This window comes from Puma concolor, chromosome B1 (assembly GCF_028749965.1).
Source record: "Puma concolor isolate L17-30 chromosome B1, mPumCon1.1.hap2, whole genome shotgun sequence".
Taxonomy (NCBI): Eukaryota; Metazoa; Chordata; class Mammalia; order Carnivora; family Felidae; genus Puma; species Puma concolor.
In genome coordinates, this window is record NC_141670.1 from 98,322,878 (window position 1) to 98,340,913 (window position 18,036).

The 18,036-nt window shown below is 35.7% G+C and overlaps 1 long non-coding RNA gene across 2 annotated transcripts in view; it reads left to right on the forward strand.

Annotated features, from left to right (window-relative positions):
- LOC147581771 (uncharacterized) overlaps positions 1-18,036 on the forward strand; it is a 575,779-nt gene that overhangs the window by 166,103 nt on the left and 391,640 nt on the right. The window lies entirely within an intron of this gene.

Below are 18,036 nucleotides of genomic sequence, written 5' to 3' on the forward strand. Positions count from 1 at the left end.
GCATATGAGAATGTTGAAATAATGATTTATTTGTGTGTCCTTTGTGCAGTAATAGCTAGAGTGGTCTGGAAATCCCATTGGTAATTTCTTTTTGCTTCTGTTCTATATCTATACTTGTAGCCGGCCATTGAAAGCCTGAGGGGAAAGAGGAAGAGAGAACATAGGGAGTGTCTTCTATTCATTGGCAAACATTCCTCTCCTCTTTCAAGTAGCATGGGTCTGTGGGAAGAGTGTAAACTCCAGCATGAGAGACAGGTGCCACTTGTTCTCATTCAGTATACTTTCATCTCATATGTCTACCTTCTCTAGGTAAAAAGAAAGGCTGAAGTTAAATAATCAGTCTCTCTGGTATTAAAGTGCTCTGAATTTATTTCATACACACAGCCTATTTTACCACAGATATTATTTACAGTTCATTTAAAATATTTCTATCAGGGCCTTTCCTGCTTTTGTTATTTTTACTATTTTATCATTATTATTTTTTTAATTCAGAGAGAGAGAAAGTGCAAACAGGGGAGAGGGACAGAGGGAAAGGAAGAGGGGGTAGGGAGGGAGAATCTTAAATAGGCTCCACACTTGGTGCAGAGCCTGACATGGGGCTCAATCCCACTACCCTGGGATTGTGACCTGAGCCCAAATCAAGAGTATGATACTCAACCAACTGAACCATCCAGATCCCCCGGCCTTTTCCTGCTTTTTAAGTGCTCACTTATTTATTCATTCATTCAACATACATTAAAGGACCTAATTTCTATATAAAAATTGCTAGTTTTTTGGAGGGAGGGGACAAGTAATTATAACAGAGTACTTTTATTTATGTATCTTTTAACTCAGAGGTGAACCCCCCCACACACTCATAAGATAAATTACACAACAAAAAATGCGTTCACTACGCAGTGTTAGATGAGTGGATAGAAAATAAGTTATGTGAATCTAGAGACAGAGGAGAGTCAGCATTTCACCATGGACAGGAATGATTCTTAGAGCAGGAGACCTTGTGCTGTGTGTTGCACAAGGGTTGGATGTAAGGGTTGGACAGGGAGAGAAGACTTGAGGTTTTGTGGAGTAATGGGAGCCAAACTGCAGAGGCAGAATGAGCCTGGAACAATCAGGGAAGTGTGAGTAAATTAGTGTGGCTAGATTGGTAGTTTCACTAAGGGGAATATCTACTAATTCTTTAATTTCGTCAAGTATTTATTGAGTTCTGACTATTCTGTGTCAGGTGCTTTGGATACAAAGAAGAAGAAAACAGACATGATTTCAGCCATCAAATAGATTCCAATCTGGTGGATGATATAGGCAATAAACATTGGAACCAACAAATTTATGAAATAATGAGAACTTAGGTAAGAATTATTAGGAAACATACAAGGATCTGTGAGTGAAAAGAGGAGAAAACACCAGAAAATAAAAGAACTGTGTGTATTACAACCCAGAGGAGGCAATGTGATGTTATATAGATAACTAATCAACCTGAGTTCAAATCCTAGCTCTGCCTTTTGTTGGTTGTTGGACTTTGGTAAGTTATCTGTCTGAGCATACTTTTGCACTTTTGTTAAATGGGAATAATACCTCATAGGATTGCCATAATATGTGAATGAAATAACACAAAATAGCATGTGTAGTTTTTGGGAACATAGTAGATACTCATAAGTATTAAAATCCATCATTCATGCCAAAACACCCGAGAAATAGAGAAATGCTATTTTTTTCTTTTAGAAAAAGACTGTAATTTTTATAATGAATATGAGTTAATGTGATTAGTTAGAGAATTATGGACAAGGCTTCCTCATCACTAATTATACCTGTTGGGATGGTGGTGTCTTGGGTAACAGACAAGTCTTAGTCAACAGCCTTAGAATCTCAACATTCTTCTCATAGAGGCCACACACATGCATATGGATTTGTCTTCTCTACTATTATTTTGGTTGTGAGAAGAATATACTTTTTTTCATGGATGAATATAAGACATTTTGGTTTTGTGACTGGAGGGTGGCAACAAATTCAGCAGGTGCAATTTTCCCTTTGATCAAAATAATAACACAGAACAAAATTCCCATTCTATCCCCAGAAGTCTTTTCTCTGCTTCAGAAGTTTCTGAATCAAGTCAAAATTATATTAGAACTTTGAAGTGTCCTTTCTTTTCTCATTAAAGTGGGGGTTCTGAAAATCTGGTGGAAAAACATCATCTTCTTGTCCAACCTGACATGTTGTGTTCCATTAGTATATTGATGGAAGCCTCGTGATGCCAGCAGGATACTCAGGGTGGTTGGTAGTAAGTATTAGGAACAGGACGTGGTTTCTGATGTGCTTGGAACAGTAATATTATCCGTGAAGGCAAAATTCATATTTTCCTATGTGAATATTAGTGGTGCCATTATTTTCATTTGGTGGTATCTGACAGGAAGTTACTGCTTCTTGGCCAATACAGTTTTGTTGTTGTTGGAGGTACCAAGAAATTGGAGAGGCAATTTCATAAAATAGTGGGGAATTTGAGGAGCAATTGACCTTCAAGAATCCCTGAACTCATGGATCTGGGAGAAGGTATTATGATTTCCAACCGGTCTGCACTAGAGTTCTCAAACTGGATGTCAAAAGTCAAAACACTAAATCAACAAAATATCAAGCCAGAGCCATTTTATTGTCAAAAGAAACCTTCATTTGTCCTTTGCACAGTAAGATTTTAGTCTTTGCTGATGAGTGCTGTTCTGTTTTGATTTATTTCATATGTACACATGACACCTCCTCATTCCAGAAAAGATTTAAAGTAGACAGTGGACATAGATTTTTAAGGTTGTTACTCAGGAAAAGACAACTCAGAACTTCTAAAATATTTTGTGACACTGGATATTAAGCATTAGTCATATTCTTACTTTTATTCCTTATGCTTTTGTTTCTATAGCTTTATTCAATGGTTTCCAGCTGTTTCTTGTCCCATTTGGCTGCTTCTCTTGCCCTTTCCATTCCATATGGACTAGCCATGATCCCTGGGCTCAGCAAAGGCTTTGTTCTGAGGAAAGGAGAAGTGCTCTGAAGTGGACATTGATGTTGGACTGAAGTGGAAGTGAGCAGGCTGCTGTTCTTGCTTAAATGAAGAGAAGTAAAACCAAAATAAATGGTAGAAAATAAATGTGGATGAAATATTCCACTTCTAGAAGTTCATACTTAATCTGACCAATAATATCCATAATAATTATACTACTGAAATTTAAATCCAAGAACAAAATACACACTGAAGTATTTTAAACTAACTATACCTGCCGAGAAACGAACATAATTTTTTGATCATTAAATGAATGTGCTTTACCAAGGCTCAGTACTGGATTAGGCACATGTTAATTTTCCCTGACTACCTGCTATGAAGCCCGTCAGTTCAATATGGCAGATGAAGTCCATTCATTTGAACACATCTCCCTCCCATGGAAATGTTAAAATGAGAATTGGGTAAAGATAAGGAAATAAATACATAATCAGAAGAATGGAAAGGTGTTTCGTGAACAAATATTTTAACAAGTATCTAGAAAGCAGAAAGCAGATAGAGGAGGGACAATTAGGGAAATGGAATGGAGGAAACTTCAGCCTAGAAGATAAACAGAGGGTCTGTAGTTCATCCCTATATTTCTAAGTAGTACATACATGGCATCTGCAAGTCTTCTTGACTCCTTTTTTATCTCCCACAATCAACAAATAACCCATGCTTACTGATTTTAGCATGGGTTGACTTGAATATCAACCAGGATGTGTCCTCAAACATCACCTGACCCATTGTCCTGGCTTAGTTCAAACCTTTGTTGTCTTTAGTTTTGACCATTGTAGCAGCCTCTATCTGGTCCCTGTACCTCCATGCTTGGCTTTATACTATTCAAAATGCAAATATTATAACTATGCCACCCTTCCTACTAAAACCTTGTATAGCTTCCTGTGGCTTTCAGTATAAGCACCTTAGCAGAGAATTCAAAGTCATCATAGTCTTCATCTTTACTCTAGTGTCATTAACCCCAATCTGTTTCCCCTCTCCCTATCACTATCCATATTTATTATTCAAGTTCCAACAGTGCTGGACTAGCCTTTCCCTAAGACAGTTTCCAGCTTTGCATTTCAGTGCTCTTGCTGATGCCACTTATTTTGATTAGAGTGTCCTTCCTTTGGCCATTCCCCTATCTCCATGACTTATTTTCCTGCCACATTTCAGTTTATCCTTAAAAATTCTACTTAGCATAACCTTCTCTGTGAAATCTTAACTCCTTGCATGCACTTCTCTTATTGCAGATACCAAATTTTATTGTGTTTGTTTTAAATGTGCATTTCTCTTATCAGACTGTTATCTCTTGGAGTAAGATTATGTATTTGCAGCTGCAAGGCCAAGTTTTTTTCCCTTCAAATTTAGAAAAATTTCAACCATTATTTCTTTAAATATGTTTTCTGTCCTCTTTCTTTACAGAGACTCTGGGTATACTTCTATTAGGACATGTGAAGCTGTCCCATGGCTCACTGATACTGTGTTTTATTTATTTACTTGATTCTTTTTTCTGTGTTTTATTTGCATAGTTTCTATTGCTATGTCTTGAAGTTCACTATTTTTTTCTTTGGCAAAATCTAATATTTAATTAATCTCATTAAGTGTATTTTTATCTCAGACTTTGTGGTTGGCATCTCTATAAGTTCAGTTTGCATTGTCTTAAAAAATAACTTCTGTGTCTCCACTGAACTTTTTGAACATATGGAATGATGTTATAACTACTTAAATGTTATTGTCTGTTAATTCCAGTGTCTCTGTTAATAGTGGTTTTGTTTCAGTTGATTGTTTTTTCTCCTCTTATGGGTTGTCCTGCTTTTTGGCATGCCTGTTAATTTTTTATTGGATGTCAACCATTGTGAACTTTTACTTTATTGAGTGCTGGATATATTTCTTTTTTTTTCTATGAACATTTATTTTTTAATTTTTTAATTAAAAAATTTAATTCCAGTATAGTTAACATACAATGTTATATTAGCTTCAGGTGTATAATACAGTGATTCAGCAAATCCATGTGTTGCTTAGTGCTCATCATGGTAAGTGTATTCTTAATCCCCTTCACTTATTTCACCCATCCCCCATGCACCTCCCTTCTGGTAAACATCAGTTTGTGCTCTACAGTTAAGTGTCTGTTTTTTTTTGCTTTTTTTTCCTCTTTGGTTCTTTTGTTCTTTTTTAATTAAGCAGCTTTGTTGAGGTATCATTGATACACAAAAAACTGCACATATTTAATATGTACAATTTGATGAGGCTGATTTTATCCATACACCCATGATACCATTGTCACAATATTTATATATTTGCTTTATTTGTAATATTAAATGTTTTAAGTATTTTGATATTGGGTGCATATGTATCTGTAATTGTTTTATCATCTTAATGAATTGATCCTCTTATCATTATATAATATCATTTTTGGCTCTTGTGACCATTTTGATTTAGTCTCTTTTGTTTGATACAAATATAATTCCTGCTCTCTTTTCTTTACTGTTTCTGTCTTTTTTTAAAAAATTTTTTTAAGGTTTATTTTTTATTTTTGAGAGAGAGAGGCAGAGCATGAGTTGGGGAGTGGCAGAGAGAGGAAGACACAGAATCTGAAGCAGGCTCTAGGCTCTGAGCTATGAGCATGGAACCGATGCGGGGCTCAAACCCATGAACTGGGAGATCATGACCTGAGCCGAGGTTGGACACTTAACTGACTGAGCTACCCAGGCACCCCTTGTTTACTGTTTCTATCCCTTTACGCTCAGTCTATGCGTGTCTTTAACTCTGAAGTGAATCTCTTGTAAGTTGAATATAGTGGAGGCTTGTTTTACACACACACACATACACACGCACACACGCACATACACATATCCTTCAACCACTTTCCATCTTTTGATTGGAGAGTTTAATCCACTTACATTTAAGGTAATTATTGATTGGTAAGGACTTGCTATTGCAATTTTGTTAATTGTTTTCTTATAATTCTTTTGTTCTTTTCCTTTATTGCTATTTTCCTTTGTGTTTCATTGACTTCTTTGTAGTGATATTCATTGATTCCTTTCTGTTTTTCTCTTGTGTATCTTCTGTAGGTATTAATTTTGTGGTTACCATGAGGCTATATCAAACTTGTATAGTTGTAATGGTTTATTTAAAGTGTTAACATCGTGGGGCACCTGGGTGGCTCAGTTGGTTAAGCAGCCAACTTTGGCTTAGGTCATGATCTTGTGGTCCATGAGTTCAAGCCCGTGTTGTACAATGTGCTGACACCTCAGAGCCTGAAGCCTGGAGGCTGCTTTGGATTCTGTGTCTCCCTCTCAGTCTTCCCCTCCCCTGCTCACACTCTGTCTCTCTCTCTCAAGGATAAATAAACATTAAAAAAAATAAAGTTAGGATCTTAACCTCAGTCACATCTACATTTTAACTCTCCCCTTCATCCACACTTTATGTTATTGATGTCACAATTTCATATTTTTATATTATGTATCCATTAATCAATGTCTGCAGTTATATTATTTTTAGTGTTGTCTTTTAACTTGTACACCAAAATTAAGAGTGATTTACACACCATTATTATAATACAGCATTCTGTGTTTGGTGTAAGTGCTGGGGGCTGTTGTTTTTAATCCTATTGGTTAGGTATTTCCTTGACCTTGAGTGGTTTTTCATATGCATGTGCTGATTAGTATTCATGTCATTATTTAAGGAGAACCCTCTATAAAAATTTGGAACTCTACGTGTAACTCTTCCTTCTCTTTTTTCTCTTACTCCATTTTGTGAACTCTAGCCACCTTGGTCTCCTTAGTCTCTCAATTCTGTCGTTTCAACTCAGGAAATCTTCCAGGCTTTTCCTGGTATCTTAGTCCATTTAGGCCACTTTAACAAAATACCACAGAAATTTATTTCTCAAGGTTCTGGAGGCTGGAATTCTGAAACCAGTGTGTCAGCTTGGTCAGGTGACGGCCCTCTTTTGGGCTGTAGATTTCCCATTGTATCTTCCCATGGTGGAAGGATGAACTACTTTCCTGTGGCTTCTTTCATTAAGGTGATAATTTCATTCATGAAGGCTCTGCTTTCATGACCTAATCACCTCCCAAAGGTCCTGCCTTCTAATACCTTTCTTTGGGTATTAGGTTTTGAACACATGAATTTTAGAGGGACATAAGCATTCAGACCATTGTACCTGGGCTTCCCCTTCTTGTGGTTCTGACTAGAAACTCTCAAGACAGTTTCAACAGTTGCAGCACACATCTCATTTTTTTTTCTGTCTCCTGGGGAAAACTGTCCTTTGTTGCCTATTTTCCAGTGTATTGAAAACTGTTGTTTCTCATATTTTGTCTAGTTTTTTGGTTGTTTTAGGTGGTAGAGTAATTCTGGTCCTTGCTATTTTATATTGGCTGGAAACAGAAGTCTTCCAAATGTTGCAGAAGATAGATATTTGGAAGACATGCTCAGAAGAAAATGTTTAGAATATAGAAGCAGAGAAAATGCTTTCTGACTCATCCTATGAGGCCAGCATCACCCTGATACCAAAACCAGGCAAAAAATTACATGAAAACAACAGACCAACATTTCTCATGAACGTATATGCAGGCAATCCTATTAAAAGATGGTCAGGAGTCTTGGACACCTTAGAAAGAAGACATAAAGGTGGCAAATAAGCATATGAAGTGATGCTCCATATCATATGTCATCAGGGAAATGCAAATTAAAACAACAATAAGATACCAATGATAATGCAAAATCTGGGGCAATAACACCAAATGCTGTCCAGGATGTGGAGCAATAGGAGTTCTCATTCATTGCTGATGAGAGTGCAAAATAGTATAGCTACTTTGGAAAACAGTTTGATAGTTTCTTAAAAAAGTGAATATACTTTTACCATACAGCCCAGCGATTATACTCCTTCGTATTAACCCAATCATTTGAAAACTTGTATATACACCAAAACTTGCACACAGATGTTTATCACAGCTTGATTCATTATTGCCCAAAACTGGAAGGCAATTAATATGTCTTCTGCAGGTAAATGGATAAATAGACAGTGGTACATCTAGAGAATGGAATATTAATTAATGCTAAAAGGAAATGAGCTCTCAAGCCAAAAAAGACATGACAGAACCTCAAATACATATTACTAAGTGAAAGAACCCAATCTGAACAGACTTTATATTGTATGATTCCAACTTTATGGCATTCTGGAAAAGACAAAACTTTGGAAACAAAGGATCAGAGCTTGCTAGAGGTTAGGGAATAGGGAAAAATGAGCAGGCAAAGCACTGAGGATTTTTAGGGCAGTGAAAGTATTTTGTATGATACTATAATGGTGAATAGATGTCATTATACATTTGTGAAAACCTGTAGAATGTGCAACACCTAGGTTAACCTTAATGCAAACTGTGAACATCAAATAATGACTTGTAACAAATATACACTCTGCTGTGGGATGTTGATAGTGGGGGCAGGATTTGTGTGTACATAGAGGTAAGGGTTATATAATGGGAACTCTGTATTTTTCACTGAATTTTGCTGTGAACCTGGAGATGCTCTGAAAAATAAACTCCATTAAAAAAATCAAGATCATTAACCAAAGAAACTTTGAACCATGTTGGAGACTCATTATTTCTGTTTGATTTTATGATTTAAAAAAATATAAATTCCCCTTTCCCTCCCTCTCACAACCATACACTTACTTCCCTTTCTCAAACCTATTAGAAGAAATATTTTCTTACTGTTGTCTATATTAATACACAAAAAGTGCAGAATATTATGTTTTATTCATGCTGAATGCTGATAAAAGAAATAAGTTACTGATTTTATCTGTTACTTATCTGATCCTTTGGTATAGGTTTCACTGAGGGCATGGTTTTAATAAGCAATGTTTAATAGATACTCTATACGTGTAAGTTATAGCTAAACATTCTGTAAAGTAAATCAATGTATAGTGAATACTATTTGTGAATTTGTGAATACTAGTTGTATATTGCTGAGGTAGCTTAGTTGTAAACCAACCATCTCTGCATGCTAAATATTGTACAGTGGGGTTGAGGGAGTGTTTTGCTTCAGCTTCAGCTTCTTAGCTTAGCCTAGTTCTATGCTTGAATGTGACAGCTGGATTTCTTTCTAGATACAATACCAGAATTCTGCCTTGCCTCCATTTTGTTTTCTATTAATAACTAAAAATGGAAGTGGCTGTGAGTGAAAGAAGAAAATAAAGAGAAGTAAATGTTTTACCTAATAAGTCAATTTGGAAATGTCTTTACTGACAGCCAGCGCCTCCATATTTTTTTGTAAAGGAGATACCTTATCGTTTCTATTCAGAATTAGTGATCTTCCTCCAAATCTGTAATTCTTGTGACCTATAAGAAAATTTAGGCTATGTTTAAAATAACCCTTTAGTTTTATTTTGATCTTGTGATTTTCTTCTCTTAAGGAATACTACCTAGGATTACGTTAGGTGTTTTCCTGATTTCATTTAGGTTATTGGAGAATTGTTTCTGTGTGTGCAAGATTAGGTAAATTTCTGAGTTTGCAAGATTCTGAAGTAAGATTGATACAACTTCTGAAATACTGTTTGTGACATTGTGTGATTTTATTTACTTGGTTGCTTCTTGTCAAAAAGTTTTTAAAATTTGTAAAAACTAATAGTTATTAGAATCTACAAATGGAAAAACACAGGAAGATAATTAGTGCATTACTTCCTAGAATGGTTACAGTGTTGTGCTGCTAATGACCAGCTACTCTACAAGATATGTATAATAGAGACATAAACTAGTTTTTTGTAGACTAATATAATTAGGCACTATATGATAGAGTTTAGTTTATGCTTGAATTTACATTAGTCAAAATTTTATCCTTCTAATACAAATGACTCCTGCTTCTATAAAATAATAAGCTTTCTTAGACCAAAAATATCTATTATTATTATATAATATATATATTCTGGGCACCAGAATATTTCTAGCAATTTCAGGTACAGATTATTATATCTAGAGGGTTTAATTCAGAACTTTAGAAATGTGTCTTACTCTGCCTATTGAAAGACCAAAGAGATGGCTCTCTGGAAAGATAAGCAAAATGGACAGATGTTTAGGTAGATTCACCAAGAAAAGAGAAGACAAAAAAAATAATAAATGGAAGAGATGTTAAAAGTGATACCACAGAAATACAAAGGATCATTAGAGATTACTGTGAACCATGATACACCATCAAATTAGACAAGGTAGAAGGGATAGATAATTCCTAGAAACGTATAGTCTTTCTATTTGAAACAGGAGTTCTGAATAGAGTGATTACTGGTAAGGTGATTGAAGCAGTAATCAAAAACCTTCCAACAAAGTCCAGGACCAGATGGCTTTACTGGTAAGTTCTACCAAACATTCAAAGAAGAATTATATCAATCCTTTTCAAACTCTTCCAAAAAAATAGAAGAGGACGGAACACTTCCAAACTCACTTTTCAAGGCCAGCATTATCCTGATATCAAGCCAGATATCACAAGATATCACAAGCCAGGATGCCACAAGAAAAGAAAATTACAGGCTAACATCCCTGATGAACATAGATGCAGAAATCCTCAACAGAGTATTCTCTTACCAAATTCAACAATATGTTAAAAGGATCATCCACCATCAAATGGGATTTATTCCAGGGATGCAAGTCTGGTTCAATATCTGCAATATGATACACCACATTAACAAAATGAAGGATAGAAATCATGTGATCATCTCAATAGATGTAGGAACAACATTTGACAAAATTCAACATCTGTTTATAAGAATTCTCAACAAGTGCTTATAGAGGTAATGTACCTCAACATGGTAAAGGCCATATATGACAAGCCCACAGCTAACACCATACTCAGCAGTGAATTTTCCTCTATGATCCGGAACAAGACAAGGATACACACACACACACACACACACACACACACACACACACACACACACACGCACAAACACATAAAATCACTAAGATTATTCCTTATGTGATCTGTTGATTATTAATAGTGGCTTAGGACAATTTTAAGATGTTTTAAAAACAATGCCTTCATCTTATTTTACTTCTTTGATACATTGTATTTGGAAGAGGAATCTTTTCAGTTGCTCAAGGTTAATATGAAGTAAAGAATGTTTGTTAAAGAGTGGTCTATTCCATGCATGTTATATCCTCCACCGTGTCACTTCCATTAAACATTTAATCATTATACCTTAACTTTTACGTTTGGTGCTCTTTCTCTCCCTGTATATAGACAGTGTTGTTTTCTGAAGTTATTGATTATATTTCTGGGACATTATGAAAAGAAAATAATCATAACCTATAATTAAATGATTAAAAACTCAGAGGCTGTAATGGGTAATCTAGTTTTAGAACACTTCCCACTTTGCAATTATTTTATTGTTACATATATTTTCTTCAATTGATATTCAAAGGAGTTAGCAAATATCATTCAGTTATCAGTTCAGGAAGTATTCAGACTTAAAGCTTAGTATCTGAACACTTGTGTGCAAATAGTGTGGTATAAGGCAGATTACACTACCTGTACAAATTAATGAGTCTGAGAAAACAAATTTGGATTATATATTTTGGAAATGAAATGTAATACACAATTACTGGGAACAGTGATTTAGATAAACTGAATGTAATAGGAAAATTTATTTTGAATTGTCTAGCACTTGACAGGAAAAAACAGGAAAGTCATATTGATTTTTAGAGGAAGATAGAAGATAAATTGCTTTTGAGTTTGATAAGCTATTTAGTGGTATCTTTTAGAGCAGTGTTTCTCAAACTTTATTCTGCCTAGAATCCATTGTGAGCTTTAAAAATGATGGGTATTGAGGAGGGCATCTTTTGGGATGAGCACTGGGTGTTGTATGGAAACCAATTTGACAATAAATTTCATATATTAAAAAAAAATAAAAAAATAAAAATAAAAAAAAAATAAAAAAAAATAAAAATGATAATTCTCAGGTCCAAACAGAGATTTGTTTGCAGTATGTCTCAGGTAGCACTTAGTTATTTGTTTTTAATGAACACCTTATACAGGTGGTTTGTGGACTTCATGTTCTGAAATACGATCTTGTGGTGTTTCTGTTAGCTCTTATGTTCTTTCTTCCTTGCCTAGATATGTGGCAAAAAATATTTTACTTTTTAGACATAATCTCTATAACTTTTTATTAACAATTCATATAGCAAAGATGAAATTTAACAATATACATAATTGGTATGTCAGACTGGAGAGTTTAGGCCTAGGTGGAAGAGAGAATACGCAGAGGCAACGATTTGACATTGTATATTTTATCCAGGATTTCATACAGCTTAATATTAATTATTTAAGATTAGTGCTTATCAAACTTTTCAAAAAAATGTTTATTTTGAGAGAGAAAGAGAAAATGAGAGAGCAGGAGAGGGGCAGAGAGAGAAGGTAAAAGAGAATCCCAAGTAGGCTCTGTGCTGTCAGTGCCAAGTCTGATGTGAGGCTTGATCTCATGACTACGAGATCATGACCTCAGCTGAAATCAAGAGCTGGTTGATCAACTGACTGAGCCACCCAGGTGCCCCTGTTATCAAACTTTTTATTCTCCCTCATTTCTTATGAGCTGCTGCTCAACATAATCTACCAACCAACAGTCAATTGTAACAGAACTTGCAAATTAAAACAGTATTATAGTATTTTCTTTATTTTATTAATTTCAGAAATTATTAGAAGGCTTCAATGCCATTATATGCTTTTTTCATTTTATAGTGTCCTTTTATAAGTCTATTTTCTTTTTAAAATTTTTTTTTTTCAACGTTTATCTATTTCTGGGACAGAGAGAGACAGAGCATGAACGGGGGAGGGGCAGAGAGAGAGGGAGACACAGAATCGGAAACAGCCTCCAGGCTCCGAGCCATCAGCCCAGAGCCCGACGCGGGGCCCGAACTCCCGGACCGCGAGATCGTGACCTGGCTGAAGTCGGACGCCCAACCGACCGCGCCACCCAGGCGCCCCTATAAGTCTATTTTCATATGCGTAAGGTATTTTGGGACACTCAGGAGTATGTGGTTCCATATGTATGTTTAAAGCTTCCTAGAGAAGATATGTGACTGACTAGAGGGGAGAGTGAAAGGAAACGTGGAGATGAGGAAGACAATAAGAAGTTAGAGACAAAAGACAAAAAGTACAGAAATGTAAAAGAAAGGAATAGCTTGCTTTGGTCTATGTCAAGATTTAGAACAATAGGCTTTTGTTAATTTGATGGCTCAATTTTATAGAATCTTCACAAAGGGCTGTAGGATGGTAAAATATATGGCAAAGTTTCCTTCTAGAGCAATACAGCCATGTAATCTGAAGGGTGGTCCTGTTAAAGTTCATTTTCCATTTGCTATAGAAATATCCCATTGACTCCAGAGGTAAAATGTCAGGTGTTCCCATCAAAAGGTAGGGTTTATTCAATCTTTATCACTTGTGATGGTGGTGGTGGTGACTGTAGTTGTGGTGGTGGTGTTTGCATGTCTGTGCTGGAGAGTATGAGGAAAAATTAGGATAAAAGTATGTGGCAGGATAATTGGTTTTTTGAGTGCTATATTATCCTGGTTGTATCACTTCAGAGTCAGAGTTTGGTCTCCAGATTTTAGGCTCAAACTTCAAGACCCATGTCAATTGATTTGCTAATTACAAATAAATTATAAATTTATTTTTGGGTATATCATTTTCCAGGGATGGAAATTAGGAAAGACTTTGAATACTAGGGTAACCATTTTGTGTCTTATGTAATTTGCTATTAAATATTTTGATGCAGATTAGTGGAATGATGAGATTATCTTGTTATTTATTTTTTCAAAATCACATGTAACTATTGGTTCAACAAACTTTTGATTGTATGGGCCATACAGAGTACGTTCTTATTATACTCAGAATAAAAATGTTGTTTTTGTACACGGACTTAAATTCAGTCCTTTTCAAACTTCTGCCCTCCACCAGGAACTGTTTTGGTAGGTTTTAATGAAGAGTTTATATAAATTGCTATTTAGCCTTAGATATTTGTGACAATATTTTGTTGAGTCACTGAGTTTACATTTGGGGATTAATCACAGAGTTAGTAATAAACTTATGTTCCATTTCATGGAGGAATAAGAATAATTCCATAAAGAGCTTGAAGTCTTTAGAAATTTAACTTGATGAGTCTTAAGGAGCTCAAACTCATATCCTTTTACTCTTTTTGTAGATAGGCATTTTTTCATTTGAATTGAATTTCACTTCATATGTGATTGTTTTCTCTAATAAATATATTTTTTTAAATTTTTATATGTTCATTTTTGAAAGACAGAGAGAGAGTACAAACAGGGGTGGGATGGAGAAAGAGGAGGACACAGATTCTGAAGCAGGCTCCAGGCTCTGAGCTGTCAGCACAGAGCCTGACACGGGGCTCAAACTCATGAACCGTGAGATGATGACCTGAGCCAAAGTCAGACGCTCAACCGACTGAGCCACCCAGGCGCCCCTCTAATAAATATTTTTAATGCAGAGATGTGAGATCTTAAAGAGTTTTAGGCAAGATTGCAGTTTATTTCTGGATCTGGTAAGTAGTTCTAGGTAATAGTCCACATTTTACATACATAACTAGGTTTACAATATTAAGGAAGTTATTTTTCTTCTTTAGGCTTTCCTTTTTCATCTTTAATATGATGAATGTGACTAGAATATATATCCAAAGCAGTCCTGAAAAGAGAAAAACAAAACTTGAGGCATCACGATTCCAGATTTCAAGCTATACTACAAAGCTGTACTCATTAAGACAGTATGGTACTGGCACAGAAACAGATACATAGATCAGTGGAACAGAATAAAAAACCCAGAAATGGACAAATAAAAAACGCGCAATTATATGGTCAACTAATCTTTGATGAAGCATGAAAGAATATCCAATGGAGAAAAGACAGTCTCTTCAACAAATGGTGTTGGGAAAACTGGATGATGACATGCAGAAGAATGAAACTGGGCCACTTTCTTATATCATACACGAAAATAAAATAGATGGAAGACCTAAATGTGAGACAGGAAACCACCATATCTTAGAGGAGAACACAGGTAGCAACCTCTTTGACCTTGGATGGTGCATTTTCTTACTAGACATGTTGCTGAAGTCAAAGGAAACAAAAGCAAACATGAACTATTGGGATTCCATCAGGATAAAAAGCTTTTGCACAGTGAAGGAAACAATCAACAAAACTAAAAGGTAGCCTATGTAATGGGAGAAGATATTTGCAAAAGACATATCTGATGAAAGGTTAGTATCCAAAATATATAAAGAACTTGTCAGCCTCAATACCCCCAAAACAGACAACCCAGTTAAGAAATGGGCAGAAGACATGAATAGACACTTTTCCAAATAAGACATCTATATGGCTAATAGACACATGAAAAGATGCTCAACATCACTCAGCATTAGGGAAATACAAGTCAAAACCACAATGAGATACCATGTCACACCTGTCAGAATGGCTGGAATTAATGACACAAGAAACAACAGGTGTTGGAAAGGATGTGGAGAAAGGGGAATCTTCTTGCACTGTTGGTGTGAATGCAAACTGGTGCAGCCACTCTGGAGAATAGTACGGAGGGTCCTCAAAAAACTAAAAATAGAAATACCCTGTGATCCAGCAATTGCACCATTATGTATTTACCCAAAAGATATAAAAATACAGATTTGAAGGGGCACATGCACCTTGATGTTTATAGCAACATTTCAACAATAATAGCCAAACTATGGAAAGAGCCCAATGTCCATCAACTGATGAATGGATAAAGAAGATGTGGTATATATATAGACAATGAAATGTTATGCAGCCATAAAAAAAGAATGAAATCTTACCATACATGGTTGGAGCTAGAATGGTTTATGCTAAGCAAAATAAGTCAATCAGAGAAGATAAATACCATATGATTTCACTCATATGTGGATTTTAAGATACAAAACAGACGAATATGTGAGAAGGGTGGGGGAAGAGAGAGGAGAGGGAAAACAAACTAGAAGAGACTCTTAAGTATAGAGAACAAACTTGAGGGTTAATGGCGGGAGGTGGTTGGGAGATGGACTAGATGGGTGATAGGTATTAAGAAGGGAACTTGTTATGATGAGCACTGGGTGTTGTAGGTGATGAAGTGATGAACCAGTGTAGGTGATGAACAACTAAATTCTACTCCTGAGACCAATATTGCACTGTATGTTAACTAAAATTTATATTAAAAAAATATATTTTACCTCTATAATTCTATGGCTGAGATTTTCAAGGGGTAACTCCAAAGTAATAATGTTTAAATTCCTGTTGAAACTGAAAGTCATTCCATATGAGTTATAAAACTCATATAAGTTGTTTACTGAAACAAGTTTATGCTTTTTGAGAAGACTACCGAATAAGATCTAAAAAGGGGATAAAAATGTTTTTTTTGAACCTTACCATTGATGTGTTCATAAAAATTTAATCTTTTTCAAATACTGAGGACCCCTGACACTCAAGTATAGGCAAATTTAAGTCCATACAATGAATAGTTGCTCAATGAACAGCTCATATTTTTTTTTAGTTTTATGATCTATATTTAACTATATGGATAGTAAGGAAATAGCCATTTGTGAATTACACATATGAAAATTAGACCTTGCTTTTTTTCCCCCTTTCTAAGAAAACTGAAGACCCCAATTATGCTTGGTCTGACATTAGTAGAGATGACGACCTAGAAAACTCCACTGGATGACATGCCTGGTCTGTCAGCTTGGTAGGGAGCAGTCTGCTGGTCCACTCTGGGCATTAGGACACTGTCCTCTCCCTGGTTATGCAGCCTCTCCCAACCCCCTTCTGCCAAGGGAACATCCTCACCTAACACTTCAGAATAGCATGGGTTGACGTGAATGAAGTATTTCCAGTATTTTATTAAGAAAAAAATTTTAATGTATATTTATTTTTGAGAGAGAGAGTGCAAGCGTGGGAGAGGCAGAGGAGAGAGAGAGACAGAGACAGAGACAGTGACAGTATCTGAAGCAGGCTCCAGGTTCTGAGCTGTCAGCACAGAGTCTGACGCGGGGCTGAAACTCACAAACTGTGAACTGTGAGATCATGACCAGAGCCAAAGTTGGATGCTCAACAGACTGAGCCACCGAGACGCCCCTCCAGCATTTTAAAAAAATGTAACCTTTGTTGGATATTTTAAAGAGGATTCTACTTTTTAAGATTTATCTGTTGCTGGGGCACCTGTGCTGAGCATGAAGCCTGCTTTGGATTCTCTCTCTCCCCATCTCTCTGCCTCTCCCCTGCTTGTGCTCTCTCTCAAAATAAATAAACATAAAAAAAAAAAAAAAGATTTATCTGTTGCCAAAGAATCTGTTTGAATCTTTCTGTTCTCTGTTAGCAGTAGAATAACAGTAAGAATATTTTTCACTTCATATGTAGATAATTGATTAGTTCTTTTCTGTTCTTGCCAAATGTTCATAGGTTGGTCTAAACTGTAATTACATCATACTTAATGTTTCAAAGTTTAGTAATAACTTCAGAATCTATAAATTTAATAATTTCATGTGTCTTGCTTTCGGTTAAAGTAATATGGCATAAACTATAAAGTAACAAGTGACATGTATGTCAGTATTTAAACAGCAGCTGATATACTGTCCTCCATGTAGAAAAACTCTGTTTATACCTAGTGCATGCAAGTGCTTAACAGCTGATCAACAGGAAGATATGGGTATAGGATCTCTTTTGCTGTTGTTATTGTTGCTGGAAGATTTGCCAATATGCTACTATTGTAGGACAGTTCTAAGGGATTATGTTTTTTTATTCCCAGTTAATTCTGGCATGCAGATAGTTATTTTAATTAGAATAAACAGTGGTACTGGGTGATATTTCTGGGCCGACCTCAGAACTGAATTGGGACCTCTGAAGGTAAGGCCCAGGCTTCTGCATCTTAAAATACCTCCATGGTCAATTCTAATGATCAGCCATGTTGGGAAGCCATAGGTCTGGTATGCAATTATTAAAGTGTTCCTATAGCCACAAACCCAGAACCCT